The sequence below is a fragment of the Pleurodeles waltl genome, chromosome 6 (assembly GCF_031143425.1).
Source record: "Pleurodeles waltl isolate 20211129_DDA chromosome 6, aPleWal1.hap1.20221129, whole genome shotgun sequence".
In the NCBI taxonomy this organism is placed as follows: domain Eukaryota; kingdom Metazoa; phylum Chordata; class Amphibia; order Caudata; family Salamandridae; genus Pleurodeles; species Pleurodeles waltl.
Genome location: NC_090445.1, coordinates 320,040,270 through 320,056,870, shown reverse-complemented (window position 1 = coordinate 320,056,870; position 16,601 = coordinate 320,040,270). Strand labels below are relative to the sequence as shown.

General features: G+C 41.0%; 1 long non-coding RNA gene across 2 annotated transcripts in view; it reads right to left on the bottom strand.

The window, feature by feature from the left end:
- Positions 1 to 991: 991 nt before the first annotated feature.
- LOC138299671 (uncharacterized) overlaps positions 992 to 16,601 on the bottom strand; it is a 132,342-nt gene continuing 116,732 nt past the window's right edge. For both annotated transcript variants that reach the window (XR_011204805.1, XR_011204806.1), the window contains exons 2-3: positions 8,318 to 8,456; positions 992 to 3,272 (exon numbers count right to left, since the gene is read on the bottom strand). This is a non-coding gene — a long non-coding RNA (uncharacterized lncRNA). The remainder of the gene's footprint in view (positions 3,273 to 8,317; positions 8,457 to 16,601) is intronic.

Sequence of the window (16,601 nt, the reverse complement as noted above, 5' to 3'; positions counted from 1 at the left end):
AAGTTCAAACTTCTAGAGGACGCGAGAAACACAGCCCCATTCCCTCTCCTTCTTATTTCCTCACCTCCTCTCCCATGGGGTTTTATTAGGTACTGTAGTCCTCTAGATATCTAGAAACAACAGCTCAATTAAAAATGTCTTACAAGATTTAAATATTTCTGCTTACCATCCCATTTGCCTCTGCCTAATTTGTGTATGGAAACCAGGGCATTTATCAGAGACGTCTTTAACAATAGTTATAGCACCAGGAGGCCCTCAATGGGTTTTAGGATTCACTCTTCAAACAGCCATAGAAGAATAATCATACTCTACAAGTTTTGTTCTTTCCATTCAAATATTTGGGAGCAGATGTGGTATTGAGTTAAATATTAAAGATTATTGCTTGAGGCATGTCTTTCAGAGCCCTTCACTGCAGCCTGAATGAAACGAGTTATCACAGTTCTCAGTAGAAACCCATCATCACACCTTGTTAAAGACATGATTACCACACAAAATAGAGAAAATTAAAGCACAATGTGCAAATTGACTTTCCCCAGTAAAGTTCGAGCCAAATAAGTTATATAACCCCCACTATGTTAAAAAGAACAAAACCAGTCAGAATTCTGACCATTAGGGGAAATCAAAACCACATTACACAACATCAGAGAAGAAATCTTCACTGATGGATACAATTTGGCAGTCAGTACTGATATTGTTTGATATCCGTGCTGCATGTCATAAATGTATAGATCTCCCTGCTCCAAAACAACCTGCTGTTACTCCACCTCACCCATTGTGTGGAGTTGATGAATGGTTGGACTTGTGCAATGTGGTAAAACTGGGCCTCCCAAACAAATGAGCCAATATATATATCAACTACACTAATATGTGCTAGACTGTTCTTGGATCTCCAAAAGCATGACCCTCTAAAGCTAGCACTGAAAATAGTTTATTGACTGCCAGTAATAGAGAGGATTTCACAGAAACGAACGTGGTACATGTAAAATCTTGCCTCAGTTTCACATCCAACAGGAATGTCTAACCAACTATGTCACTTTGGATCACTCAACAGGCCTTTAAGAGACTAAAATATAAAGGCTGATTCCTAGTAATTGAAGGCCCAACACTATAAAATGCTTTGAACCCAGCCTTGAGGTAGAATCCAGTTATCTGCACTCCGAATTGTTCTAAAAATAGAGTCTGTGACTAGATGGCACATCTGGTGGGAGCAAATGAAGACTATTGGACACTGGGGCCATACTCCACGAACGATTAAATGTCTACTACTCCATAATCCAGGACTTTTGCTCTGAACTGGACAGAGCTTAAACGCAGCTGTGAGTTTATGTGTAATGTGATATAAAACACCTAAATAAATTAACCAAACTTCTCAGAAATATCCACATCTGGTAGATAGGCTTTGGTTCTAACTACTATTAGCTTGTGAACCGATTTCTTTGTATTGGGGTCTTAAAAAAGCATTGCATTTGAATATTAATACAATTAATGCAATATGATGTGGTGTGTATTATTGTCTATGTATTTTCATTGTTTTAGATTCCACAGAAAAAAAGCTATTAAGCACGCTTTTGTCTAAACAAATAAAAAAGGTGCACTGTGAAAATGATGAAAAATGATGAGCGCAAAGATTCTTGTCTCTCTGTTAGCAATTAAAAGTTCAAGTAGTGTTGTTAGAAGTGGATAGTAAAATTAATTACTTTATTTTAAAGATCATAGCATTTGCTAAATGGCTCAAAGCTTTATTCATGAATGTTCTTAATGTGTAGTTCTCTTCTGTAAAGTCACTACCAAGTATCTAGTATCTAGTTCGTATGTATTTCTGCAGTACCTCCTCTTGAGGCGAGATCATCAACTACAAGTGCAGAGGAAATACGTAATGTTTTCAATTTCATTACCATCTGATTCACTTCTTTAAACCCCTCATTGAATCATGAGCTTGCTCACTTCTAAGAATGGCATCTCTTTACAAAACAACTTACTGCAAGGCCTTTTCTCTGCCTTGTGCAGTTTCAGGAAGAAGTAAGCACTATCAACGCATTGAAGATTGGCATTTCCTAATAACTAGGATAGTAGATCCTTGGTCGGTAATAGAAAGTTGGCATCCTAAGCCTCCTTGATGCTCTGAGGATGAGAAGCCAATGCTTAACTCCAGGGAGGTTGCATAAGGTACAAGACAGTTATCACAAATAATGTCAAATCAAAGTAGGGAGTACAAACTTTCAATAATTCTTAAAATATGCAAATGCATTTACAGTATAAATTAAAGCTCACATAACAAAGTACACAAAACACAACATAAATTATATTATAATACAAACGACCTCTGCCTACACACAATACGCACTTATGACGATCACCAAATGATCACAAATAGCAACACAGTCCTGAAAACGAAAACTCTGTAAAACAGTAATGCTATTACACAAATGTTACAATGGTTCAACAATGTTTGCAAACATATATCGATTGTGACAACAGACTGTGGTCACAACTACGTAAAATAGAGAATCTTAATACTTCTGCCAAAACCGAGTTACTTTGTAAGAAAGTTATACATGTAGATTGTTTGCAATGTTAGAGTTTGCGAACACCCAAAGACAAACAGGACCAAAGCAAGCACAATGATTATTCGCCCAGACTTTAAAGTAAAGTGACAGTGTCTCACAATTTTGAAATGTTTATTACTTGTTCCAAGGAAGTAAACATACTTGCTGGAATTAGGGGCGGTGGTCTCACTCTCCTCAAATTGGATACCTAATGCACAGAGAGAGCGTCACTATTCACCTCACCTGCCCTTGTAGCATTGTTTTCTTGGGCAGCTTTTGTCAGGTCTTTGATTAGGGTTAGAGACTGCTTCAAGACCCCAGGCACGCAAGTCTGGTCTCTTTGGGCTGGCTGGGGCGTCCACGCAGGCAAGGTCAACAGTATGATAGTACAACAGAGCTTCGAAAGAGGCTTTCATGCTTGTTTCTAGTCAGGAGACAACAATCAACCCTCAGCTTAAAGATCTGGAAGAATTAAATGCATCAGTGTCCACACCGATTTGTATCCAATAGGTGCTCTACAAGATTTGCTGAGGCTGTAGCTACAACCGCCAATCACCAGAGAGAATAAGTACATTCTTCAATTTCAAAATATCCATCCAATCAGGCTTGGCCAAAGTCTGCTGCCTCCAAGGAGGTTTCCGGGAAGACCCCTCTTCCAAGAGTACAAAAAGTTGCAGCAGTGTACATGTGTCTGCAGGGATATTTTGAGCATTTTCTCCAGACAGCCTAGGAAACAAAGAAAAGAAGTGGTGATGAGTTTATCTTTGATATACTCTAGGCAAAGCATCCAATCATTATCTTGCGTTTGCCATTGTTGCAAATATTCACAAACAGCTGAGGGTAACACTAAAGACTAATGCATCACTAATATTTTTGATGAATTTACCATACACACATGTTAAAGTAATCAAATTTACCACTACAAAATGTATCTACATAATGTTCAGGAACATCTGAAACAGAAAGTATCATGGATGACTTGTCACAGGCGTTTCCCTCCTCACCCCCACTCCCCTTCTTCTCTGGTCCTGGGCATTATTAACTACCCCTTCCACCGTTTGCTGAAACCATTGCTACCTCGGATATCATCTGCACTGTTGTGACAGGAGACTTGCCTTCCAGGGCTGTGGCTGTCACCATGTGTGCTCACCAGTTGTTAGCCCATCACCAGTGGGATTCGAGAATCTACTACAGGATTTGAGGAACTATACCCAGGGCCTGGCCAGGGATTGGTTTTCCTCCTTGTTGATAAGAGGAATCTCTGCTTTGGCTCTGCGCTTCACATGTTTTCCTCTGCCTAGCATAGCTCTTCACTTGTGTTACTGGCTCCCAAGTCGAGAGCCAGCCTACACAAACAGACTCCCGAGGAGCTAGTAATACGTTATATAATATTCTTACTTTCTCATTACTAATACATGCAGCATTAAAGGTAAAAAGGTGCAGCATGATCACCAGTTTCCTTGATTACAGGGTGATTTGTGATAGAGTAGACCATTAAGTTCTCTGGGCCAAACTTCAAAGATGGGGGATTTGGCCCTCCTTATTGAGAGCCATTAAGTCATTATATTGAAACTCTTGGTTCTGTTATGTTTAGAACGTCCAAGTCAGTGTTGATGTTCAGTGCCTAGCAACATGTTATGTTATTTGCACTTGTAAAGCGTCTGACTACCCGGAGGCCTTGCAGCTCTAAAAGGACAACAACAGGAGCAAAGAGAGGGGAAACTAAGGTTTAAAAAGCCAGGTTTTAATCGCCTTTAGAAAATTAAGTTTGTGACTAGGTAATCGAATACTAAGGGGGAGGGAGTTCCATAATTTGGCTCCCCGATATTCCATGGTAGCGCCACCCCATCTGGCTTTTTTTACTTTAGGAAGTAAATCTAATGCTGTAGGTACAGATCTAAGAGCTCTAACAGGTTTGTAAAAGGCAGCTAAGGTTTTTAGCACATGAGGTCCTCTATTGTGTAGGGATCTATGGATAATGTATAGGGTTTTACATTTTATACGCTGTTCCACTGGAAGCCAGTGGAGAGAGGACAAGGCCAGTTTAGCTGAAGTATGCCTTGAAATATCTAACAGAAGACGGGCTGCGGCATTCTGGACCACCTGCAATTTGCTAACCACATATTTGAGTGAGCCAAGAAATAGACTATTACCATAGTCGTGTTGGGACAGAATAATTGCTTGTACAATAAGTCTTTTTGCCAGAGGGGGGAGTATTACAAGTACCTTTCTCAAGAGTCTTTATGACCCAAAGCAGGCAGCAGAAATATTCTTGGCATGATGTTCCAAAGTGAGATGAGGTTCTAACCAGATTCCCAAGTTTTTAATATAATTCTTAGGAGGAGGCAGGTACTCCAACGGGGAAGTAGCTAGTTTTTTTTTTGCCAGGGTTAGGATGGTGGCCAAGGATCATTATTTCTGTTTTTTCCCCATTAAGTTGGAGCATACTATTTGTCATCCAACTGGATATTGCCTGTAAACACAAAGGCAATGCAGATCTTTCTGACCCTTCCATCGTAGAAAAAGAAACCACTAGCTGAGTATCATCTGCATAGGAGACCAATGATAATCCAAAGGACTCCACTAGCTCTGACAAGGGGGCCATATATATGTTGAATAAAGTATGGCTAAGCGAAGAGCCCTGTGGGACCCCACAGCTCAAATTAAACCGATCAGAGAAGTGAGAGTGGTCCAAGACCTGAAATGATCTATCCTCAAGAAATGAGGTGAGCCAGTTGAGTGCAAGGCCTTTTATTCCAGTTGCCTCTGTCCTTTGAATAAGCAGATGATGATCTACTGTGTCGAAGGCAGCACTCAAATCAAGAAGTATAACAGCTGTCATGTGACCCTGATCCATTCGCTTTCTGTCTTCTTCCGTGACCGCTCTCAGTGCAGATTCAGTACTATGAAGAGGCCTAAAACCCATCTGTGTGGGATGTAGAATATTATTCTCTTCTAGGAATATGGATATTTGAGAGTTAATATATTCATCCAATATTTTAGACATAAAAGGAAGTAGAGATATAGGCCTATAATTTTTAAGATCCGTCGCATTTAAGTTTTTTTATTTTAACAGGGGCTTGACTATAGCATGTTTCCACTGCTCCGGGACAAGGCCTCTAGAAAGGGAGGAGTTCAACAATTCAGGAAGAACAGGGGCAGTAGCCGGAGCCCCGAGAGCTAACACATAAGGAGGGGCTGGATCCAAAGGTGAACCTGACTTTAATGCGGTGAGAAAAGAATCAATCTGTTCCTGAGATAGCGGGGAGAAATGTGACAAGGTGGCTATACTTTTTTAGGGGATTCTAGCTTGACTTACCAGCTTAGCCTTATCCCTTGAAAACTTTGAATAAATGGCACTGATCTTATGTTGAAAAAAACCTGGCTAGATTATTACTGTGTTCCTCTGAGACTTCAATTGGATCTATCTCTATGGGGGAGTGAAGAATTTCTTTAAGCACCTGGAAAACCTCTTTAGAAGAGCCTGAGGCCTGTTCAATTCTACCAGAATAATATGAACCTTGTGCTGATCTTATTTCTGCATGGTAGAACCTGATGGATTGCCTATATTCCTCCCTTGCAGCCGGGTCTAGGGATTTCCTCCATTTTCTCTCCAGGCTTTTACACTTCCTTTTGAGTGATGACAGATGTGGGGTGAACCACTGGGCGTCGACTCGCCGACGAATCCCAGTTATTGTCTTATGGGGGAGAAGGGTGTCGAGACAGTCGGTGATCCAATCATTAAATGAGTCAATTTCTATCTGATTAGCTTTGAAAAAGGTCGATTTCCAGCTGTCTAGTAACCTGATTCATTCGCCAGGATTGAGAGTATGCCGACGCCTACACGACCGGACTGTGGGCTGGGCGGGACCTTTTGCGGTGGAGATACCTCATTTTAGCAGAATTAATGAATGGTCAGACCATGCCAGAGGAAGAGAGGGCGTGGAGCGAAGCACTGCCAAGTTGCTAAAAACTAGATCAATGGTATGCCCCTTGTCGTGCGTCGGGCCTTTGACTAATTGTCTTAGACCGAGAGCTTCCATGTCCCCCAAAAGGCGTCTAGTTGCTATCAAGTCCAGATTATCTAGTTGAATATTGAAATCACCTAAGACAGTTAGATTAGTCTTATTACATATTAAATTGGCCAGTTGGTCGGTAAAGGCATTTAAAAAATTATCAGATGATCCCGGAGGATGATAGAGCAGCACTCCTGTGAAAGTAAAATTTGAATTGAGGATCAAAGAAAATAACATACTTTTGCAGCCCGTTAACTGTAGAGAGCGAGAGCTAAGCTTGAATTCTTGCTTGTATATGATTGCAACTTCGGCTCCTCTTGAGGTAGTTCTGTCAGACCTTGCTATCAGGTACCCCGGGGGTAAAGCCTAAGCTATGTCGGGCCCGGACCCCTCATGCAGCCATGTCTCAGTAAGGAACAGGGCAGCAGGAGCAGTATTGCTCAACAAAAGATGAATGTCTAATTTATGTGCTGACAATGAGCGGCAGTTTGTTAGCAAAAAAGTCGTATGAGGGTTAATATCGGCTGTAACCATTGATCCTCAATACCGAGGGGCCCATTTACAAGAGGGACAAGACCACGTACTGTCCCTCAAGTCAGGGCACACCTGGCAAGTATCAGGGATACATGGTCTAAGGTTCTTAAGAGTCTCTGAGGCATAGGTGTGACCCATATTCCTGAGTGGGCCAGGGGGGCTGGCCCTTGGGCCTGTTCTGGCACGGACGGGTGCAGACGGGCTTGCCTTAGGCGCACCTTTGGCACGCCAGCAGTGAGCCCGCTGCGCACGTCCACTACGCGACAGCAGCATTGCACGTTTTATCAGGGTCTAGTTTTAATCAACTAGAACGCTGACTCTCCAAAGATGACGGCTGTCAAACTTGCCGCTGACTCTGGAGTAAAAATGGTGGCCGCCTCTAAGGCGGCAGCCAAAAAATGCCCCAAAGAAATGCTGCGGACAACCCGCAAGTAAGTAGGAAGGGGGGAACAAGAAGGGAGGATCGGGAGGGAGGGGGGAAGCCCCAAGTACAAAAATAAGACCCCGCGAACTAAACTAACTGGCCACTGAACACGGGCCAAGTAAGCTACAGGGTCAGAAAGCGCCCAAAGGTAACCAAAAACAGATACAATAAAGGTTTCAATAAAATTAAGCACACAGACTAAAACAGTTGTCACACCAAAATTAAAACAAATATAAAATCTTAAAATTGCCCAAACCTAGTCCTGTTAACATGAAGCTTCCACATCTAGAATTCAGATTATGGACGGCAGAAGCTGAAGGTGAATGGTTGCTGACCTCCTCTGGCTGGGGGTCTTTAAGAAATTGCTAATAAATCATTGCAAAACGAAAGCATCTCAAAACAACCTTCTTCAAAGTGGGGACGAGGATGGGCTCCACAAGGAAGAAGGAGGAGGAGGCCTAATATGGATACCCATATGATCCTTTTGCCACTGATCCCAGCTGAGAAACCAAGAAAAGTGCAGAGGTGACAATAACATTGTAGTCATATATATGGGATACTTTGGGAGAGTATAAACTGTGGTTGGTGTCAGAACGCATAAAGTAACTAAGCTATTCATGCCACAATTATTATATTTTAAAATAAAAAGGGACCTGCGCTGGCAAAATAAGTATAGCGGAAGGAGAAGGAGCAATTCGGAGAATAATATAGTGTGTGAAATCTTCACCATACTTAAGGACTTATTTTGAGGATCGGGGCAAAATGGGGCATTGTAATGGAACTTCAGAAAAACTTACTGGTGTTGAGATTTGAAGCCAGGAGGAATACTTGACGTGGCCGCGTTCTTAAGACCGGTGTCCATGCGGCAGAGCTCGTGGCTATAACGAGATGGAGTTGATTCTCAAACTGACTGGAAGCGCCCATTCTGGTCAGCGTCTGTGCAACAAGAAGAGCAAGTGATTGAGAAGACACCATGTACACGCGGCATGTCACGACGCGTCGTGTGCTACGTGACTGCGTTACAAAGGAAGCCGCAAGCAAGAGCACTGGTGCGCGAATCAAGACAGAGTGGAAAGCGTCCATGATACTGGCAACTATGCAGAACCCAGTAATACAATAGTGCACTAGTTGAATGCTGATGTGCACAGCAACTTAACTTGGACAAAAGAAGTGCACATTGAGATATCGCTGATGCGCACAGCTATTTAACAAAGTGTGTCAGAGGTGGGAGGTATAGCAGTCACTAGAGCGCGATGTGCTAACCAATGCTGATACGCATAGCGTTGTACCTAAAATAGATAAGTATTATTGTGGTTTACAAACCCCGCAGAGAGTTTTGAGAGTTTAGGAGTTGTGTTACAGTTGATGCAGTCAGCTGCAGTTATAAAGTGGAGGGACAAAGCAAACATACCGACTCTACTAATTTCTTGCAGGATCCGGGACAGCCATGTATGGCGTGGGATGATTGGAAAGACTCCTTTGAGATGTATTTTGATGCAAAGAGAAAAGTACACTATCCTCAAGCATTGTAAAGTACTTACTTTGCCTAATGTATAATGAGTTGGGTGGAGAAGAGGATGCAGGGTCTGACAATGAGGAAGCAGAAGTGTATAAAAATGCCTTAAAGGCACTGGAGGACAACTATAGGAAGAAAATAAGTATTGTAGTTGAGAGGCACAAATTATTTTCATGATATCGGAAACAACGAGAAATGTGGCAGCGTTAAGTACAAGCAAAATTAGGACGAAAGGACCCTACACTAGACAAAACAATAGATGTAGCTAGACACATGGAGAATACATCTCCATATATTAAAGAGCTGGGTGGAACAGGTAGTAAGGAAGACACGAACAATGAACAAAGTGAATGAGATTAAAAAGGGTGTAAGAAAAGAGTACAACAAAGATTATATAAACAAAGGTTCAAAAAGAAACCTAATATGTTAAAGGTCTGGCAGTTTTAGACACACAGCAGAAGCAAGCAATTGTCAAGCTCCTAAAAGTATAGATGCAAAAAATTGGGGCATTTTTCAAGAGCTTGCAAAGGGGAGGAAAAAAACACCAGTAGGAAAACAGTAAATCTAGTAAGCAGGGAGGAGACGTTACAGGAAGGTAATAAATTTAAGGTGAATGGAGTTGAAGAAATTGATGATGTGGCTGTATCAGTAGTGTGTGAAATGGAAAAAGGCTAAGAGAAAAGATCAAGTGACGGGATCCAAGAATCTCACCCCCCAAAATGTAACATCAAAGTGAATGGGGAGGAGATAAGCGTATGGGCTGTTTTGTGTTCACCCTTTACCTTTGTTGACAAGGCAAATTAGGAAAGAATGAATTTAGGTGGTTTGCACACTACCGACGTAGACCCTGAAGGGTACTGTGGTGTCAAACCGCCAGTGTGGGGGATGCAGAGCAATGATAGAATTCCAAGGCAGGAAAATTGAGGAAAAGGTTTACGTAGTAGAAAAAGGTAGGTCACTGTTGGGATGAAAGAAACAAAGGGCATTCAAAATTATACTCAATCCTAATCATCCTATTGACTGAACATAACAATAAGTAGGGATGGGTAGGCAAGTTTCCAGGTTTATTTAGTAAGAGTCAGGGATGTCTAAAGAAATTTGAACACTGAATAGTTATAAGAGATGGAGCAGTCCCCAAGTTGCATAAGGTACATAAGGTTCCACTAGCATTTAGAGAATCTTTGATACAGGAATTGCAGAGGTTACACGAAGAGGGGGTAATTGAACCCATCGAAGTCTCTGACTGATTAAGTCAATTGTTATTGCTAGGAAGCCTAACGGGAAAATGTGCATGGTGTGGATGTAAGAGATCTGAATGGTAGTATTTTGATAAATAGTCATCCTCTTCCTCACATAAATGAGATGCTGGCTAGTATGAGAAATGGAAGACACTTCACCACCCTAGATTTATCTAAAGCATAACACCAAAATACGTTTGCATAAAGAATCAAGGCAGTTGACATCCTTCATTACACCTGGGGGAGCCTCAGCATCACTGGTTTTCCAAAGGGTCATGCAAAGAATTTTGGAGGGTCTAAAAAAGTACTTGTATTCCAGGACGATGTGTTAGTGTGTGGTGAAAGCGTGGAGCAACATGAGAGTAAACAAGGTGTTAGAAATATTAGAAAGAGCTGGACTTAAGTCTGGAAAAACTGGAATTTGCAGGAGTGAAGTAGAGCATTTAGGCCATACTGTGAGCCATGATGTCATCAAACCTAAACTCTATTTGGTGGAGGCAATAGAAAAGGCGCCAGTTCCATGTGACAATGACCAGTTAGGATCTTTTTTAGGGTTGGTGGAGTATTATACACAATTTGTACATTGTTTTTATTACATACACTGCCAGAGTTAATGAACCAGGGAGCAAGGTTCCGGTGGTCAGCAGATTGTCATTAGGTGGTTGATTTAGTGAAGGATGCTATAGTGAAGGCTGTGGCTCTAAAGCCGTTTGATCCTAAGGACAAAATAATAATTTTGACAGATGCCAATTGCTGTAATGTAAGGATTTCCACATGGTCCATATGATTTAACCTGTTTTATTTCAGTAGCAACGCTCCACGTCGTGGCATCCCCGTACAACAGCTAGCGGCAACTGCTGCTTCAGCTGTAGCACGAGGGGATTCCCATGACAACCGAATACAGCATTCCCCACCTTTGGTAACCAGGATACAACATACCCCCTTTCCTTCACACTGAAGACACAAGAATATAATTAACACTAAAATAGGTTTGAGTAGAAAAACAACATAGAAATAAAGGTAAAGGAAACAATAGTAAGGCACAAAAATGATTTTCAAAAACATGAATTTTCCAAAAATCAAATGACATTTGCTAAAGATAAACAACACAAATAAAACTAGAATCCATGAAGAGAACACCTACCAAAATAATGTCCCTACATGGCATAGTCATTTAGTTATCTCAGTACCTTCCTCACCCTTGACAGTCTCTGTCCCACATAGGTCTTTAAGTCATCTCTTATAATATTACCTCCAATGCTACCTTCCTCACATTCATTATCTGCCCATTCATTAGCCCGAACAGGTCTATCAAAAAATTCTGATCATGAATTAACATATATCCACTACACGTATCTTTATAAGCAACTTTACAATCTCTTCTCTCTTGTTCAGTGTTGATTGAACCACATTTTGCCACTCTGCGCAAATTCCACCTCTGACCATTAGTTAAGACTACATGCCAGTTGTGTACCTCTTTAAATTGAAATGGTCCACAAAATTTACTCAAACCACTTCTAAAGCGCAATGCCTTTATTTTGACCCAATCCCCAGGATTGATCTTTCCTCCGTTCTTGTTTACATTCACAGGTTTAATATCATGATCTCTACCCTCAATTAGATTTTTCATCCACGACATTGTCAACTTGGACCCCTTCCTCTTATCACGTAAAATGGCACTTTCCTCATGGTAGTATTCTCTGTGGTGCGATAGGCCCACCCTAAATCAGAAATCGCATCCTCAACATCTAACATATTTGCCAAGGCCAATATATGATTAGCCCTCTCTACAATGCCATTGGCTTTTGGATTATAAAGTGCCATACAAGAGTTTTGAATACCACATTCATCCAAAAGGCTTCTCATTTCTTGAGACGTTAATTGAGTGCAATTGTCAGTTTTGAGTTCAACAGAATACCTTTCTTCTCTAAAAACAAATACTACGTATGACCCGTAGGCTCATATTTTTTGTAATTTCTGAAACCAATTTCACAGTCAGCCACCTAGAATGAACATCCACCAATACCAAACCAAATCTTTTATCATGCCTGATCCCTGCCATGGGACCAATGAAATCAAGGCAAACTGTATGCCATACCTGGCAGGGATCATAGATACTGCTTGCAACATTCTGTGGTCCCACCCTCAATCTCTTCTCACACTCTTTGCATTCTATACACTCCACATTGTCACCTCATCATCCATCCCTGGCCACCAAAACTCCATCCTCAATCTTTTTAGTTAGAGTCTGACCAAGGTGTCCCTCATGAGCAATATCAAACAATCTCTTTCCAAGAGCAGTTGGTGGAACAATGTTTTCTCCACGTATTATAATCTGCCCAGCTACTATGGACATTTTGTCTGATACCTTGTTGAAAGACCGGCAGGCACCTGACACAGTACTTTCCCTCCTTGGCCCCTTTTCTATCAAAATCTGTACCTCCTTTAAAACATCATCCATGGCATGGGACCATTCTGATTTATTAATAGCACCTCAGCTCCAAAAGATCACATGGTGAACACTGGCCACCGCTCCTTCTCTTTCACCCTTGTTCACACCTTTTTCATCGACTTTTTCCCAATCTAAAGGCAGGCGAGACAAACAATCTGCTTGTGTATTCTTCCACCCTGGAATGTACTCAATTATGAAATAGTTCTCTTGTAATTTTGATGCTAACCTCATAAGCCGTGCTGAACCTTTGCCGGTACCCGCAGGAGCCAAATCTTTAATAAAGGTTTATGGTCAGTGTGAAGAGTGATTTTGTGGCCGCACACATACGTTCTAAAATACTCTACACTCCAAACCACTGCTATTGTTTCCTTTTCAATTACAGAGTAATGTTGTTCTGTAGCAGTCAAGGAACGTGAGACAAATGCAACAGTTCTTTCAGAGGATCCAAACTTTAGAGACAATACAGCCCCATCCCCAACATCACTGACATCCACTGTAACAATTATTGCTTTGTTCACGTCAAAAGGTGACAATATTCCAGCTTCACATATTTCTTCCTCAATATTATTGAAACACTTTTGTTGATCTTCAACCCACACATACTCCATACTCTTCCTCATAAGTACTTTGAGGTTCTCAGTTCTACTTGGAAAATTCGCTACGAACTTTGAATAATATTCAATTAAACCTAAGAAAGGTCTCAATTGATCCTTATTTTGAGGTGTTGGTGCTGATTTCATTGTTTCAAGCGAATGCCTTTTAGGTCTTATGCCTTCCGATGACAAGGTATGCCCTAAATATTCTACTTCTGTTACAAGGAAGGAACACTTTTTTTCTTTGCGTAAAGTCAAGCCAAACTCAGCTAGCCTGCTCAATGCCTCCTTTAATGCCCTGTTGTGGCTACCCACACTATCTCCAAAGACCAAGATGTCATCTTGAAAAAACATAACATTCTCTATACCCTTGAATATCTCATTACCCATTCTTTGGAAGACACTAGCCGCTGATGATAACCCAAACTGCATTCTCGTGACCTGAAAAGTGTCTTCCACAGTGATGAATGCTGTCAAGCCAAATCTGGTGACATGCATGTCGCAAGTCTAATTTGGAAAAATACTTTTCCCCCCTTCAACAACAAGATTAGTTTATTGATGTTTGGTAATGGAAAAGTGTCTGCAACTATATTCTGATTTAAACTTCTTAAACCCACACAAAAACGCAACTTGCAATCTGCTTTCTCCGTGATAATAACTGGAGAGATCCATAGTGACGTTTCAACTGGTTCAATAACTCAAATGATCAACATCTCATCCAACATTTTTTTTAACTTCACCTCTTATCTTAATAGAAACCCTTCTAACCTTATGTTGGACAAGTATTGCACCCTGTTTTAACTTTATTTTGTGTACGTACCCCTTCAATTGTCCCAAATCTTCTTTAAACACTTGGTGAGCCCCTTTCAAAATGTCCTCTATTGATAGCTCCTCCACAACCATAACTTGTTCCACTCCATGAGGATCAATCTTTATGTGCAAATCATACTGGTGGACCCACCCCAAAATTGGTGCCTCTGACTCTGCCACATAAACTTTGCCATTTCCACATCTATTTTTGAATTGAATGATTGTATCCATATACCCTAGAATATTTATCTGTTCTCCCTGATAACCTCCAGGGTTGATATCTCTGGGTAACAATCTCACATTGGGCCACTTTGTTCTTAAATAAATCCTTATGAATTATGGTATACAAGGACCCTGAATCCACCATTAACTCTAAATTCCTGCCCTTGATGGTAAAGCTTGCACTGGGTCTCTTACTCCTTTTACTCTCACTGTCATTGTACGTTACATCATGAACCTGTCCCAATCTATGTCCATTAACACACAAGACCCTATCACATTCTTCGCTGTCACAAAATACTCCATCTGCAACAGCTGCAACCTTGTTTTCCCCATTTCTTTACACATCTTGGTGAAATGACCTTTACAACCACAATGCCTACATTCTTTTCCTTTGGCATAACATTTCTTTGACTTGGAAGTGTGATAGGTACTGTCACACTTTCCACACACTCAACTATTGCTTTTATTGCCATAGTTTCTATTGTCCTGGAAACATCTTCCTGTTCCTCTGAGATTCCCTTTGTTCACAATAGCCACGTCTTCATCAACTTTGTCCACTGTCAACGTTCCTTAAGCCACCTTAATGTCTTCTTTATCATCTCTTCGTTCCTTCAAGCAATATTCAGACTCCTCAACTATTTTCGCAATTTCAGTGGCGTCCTTGAGAGAAGGGTTTTTTGCAGCCCACAAGCTTCCTTGTGTTTTTCTACTTCAGCATTGAACTATAAACTGGTCTCTGATCATCTCCTCTGTCATTGCTTCAAATATGCATTTAAGAGATAATTCGCAAAGTCTCATTACAAAGTCATCTATAGATTCACCTACCTAGGTTGAGTGTAGAATTTGTACCTTCTCAGCACCACATTTGTCTCTTTAGTAAACCTCAATTCTAATCTTTTACGTGCCTCCAGATATACATTCTCCAAGGGTTGACCATCATTGTCCAAAGGTATGGGAAGATATTTAAAAATGTGTTGGCCCTCTTTACTCTTCTTATTGTCTCCAATTTAAAAACCTATCTGTGTACAAATATACACAATTGTTTTTTTTAATAGATTATAATTTATAGTTGTTAATTTCTTGTAGAAAAAACACTGCAGAACAAATGAATTTGCTGAACAACTTCCCCTTTAAGAAACAGTCTTCCCTTTAAAGGAGGCTAGAGTAACTCCCCCTTTAAGAAATCGGAGACCTCCCCTTTAAGAAATCGGAAGAGTTCCTTTCCACCAAGTAGATGATCCTACCCTCCAATACACCAGAGGAGATGTTCGCTAATATTTTATGGTGAGTTTGAAATATGAAGCAGCGTCACAGTACTTATCGTGATCCAAAACAGCAGTAGGTTCTTGTCCAGGCACGAAGAGTTTCTGCTCCTAGGTAGCTGTCGCTCGTCGCCAAAATAATGTTGTAATGTAAGGATTTCCACACGGTCAATATGATTTAATCTGTTTTATTTCAGTAGCAAAGCTTTGCGTCGTGGCATCCCCATACAACAGCTAGCGGAAACTGCTGCTTCAGCTGTAGCGCGAGGGGATTGCCAAGACAACCAAATACAGTATTCCCCACCTTAGGTAACCAGCATACAACACCAGTAATTACGTTTTAGAAGTGGCGTTTAAACAAGTACGTAAGGAGCATGAAAGAGTAGTGGCACTTGCATCACATACTCTCAAGGGTGCTGAGTGCACCTATTTTATTGAAGAAAAGGAAGCCCTGGTAAGTTGGTGGGGCATACAGCATTTTAGAACATATTTATGAGGTGTGGAGTTTGAACCTCATACTGATCACAAGCCGTTGCAAGATTTGCTTACCAGTGCAGAGGCTTCTAGAGCCACACCTAGAATAGCCAAATGGTTATATTGTTTGCAAGAATATGTATTCAGTGTAAAGTATGTACCAGGAGCTAGGAATACACGTGCCGACTGTTTATCAAGGTTACCTCTAGAAGGAGTAACAGAAAAGGAGGAAGAGGAGTTGATGGTAGTAGAGGTGAGTGAAATGTGCAAAGCTATTGGAGAAAATGAATGGAAGGAAGCCTTGACAAAATAGCTTGTATTAATTACATTGAAAGACGTGCTGTCTACTGTCAACAATGGAAAACATGTAAAGGAACTGCTGATGTTCAGGGATGTATGGGAAGGGTTGTTGTGTGTGGATGACCTTATAAGAAGAAGGGACAAATTGGTGGTACTAGAGGGGTTATGAAACACATTCTTAAAATTATTGCAAGAGGGACATGGAGGTATGCCA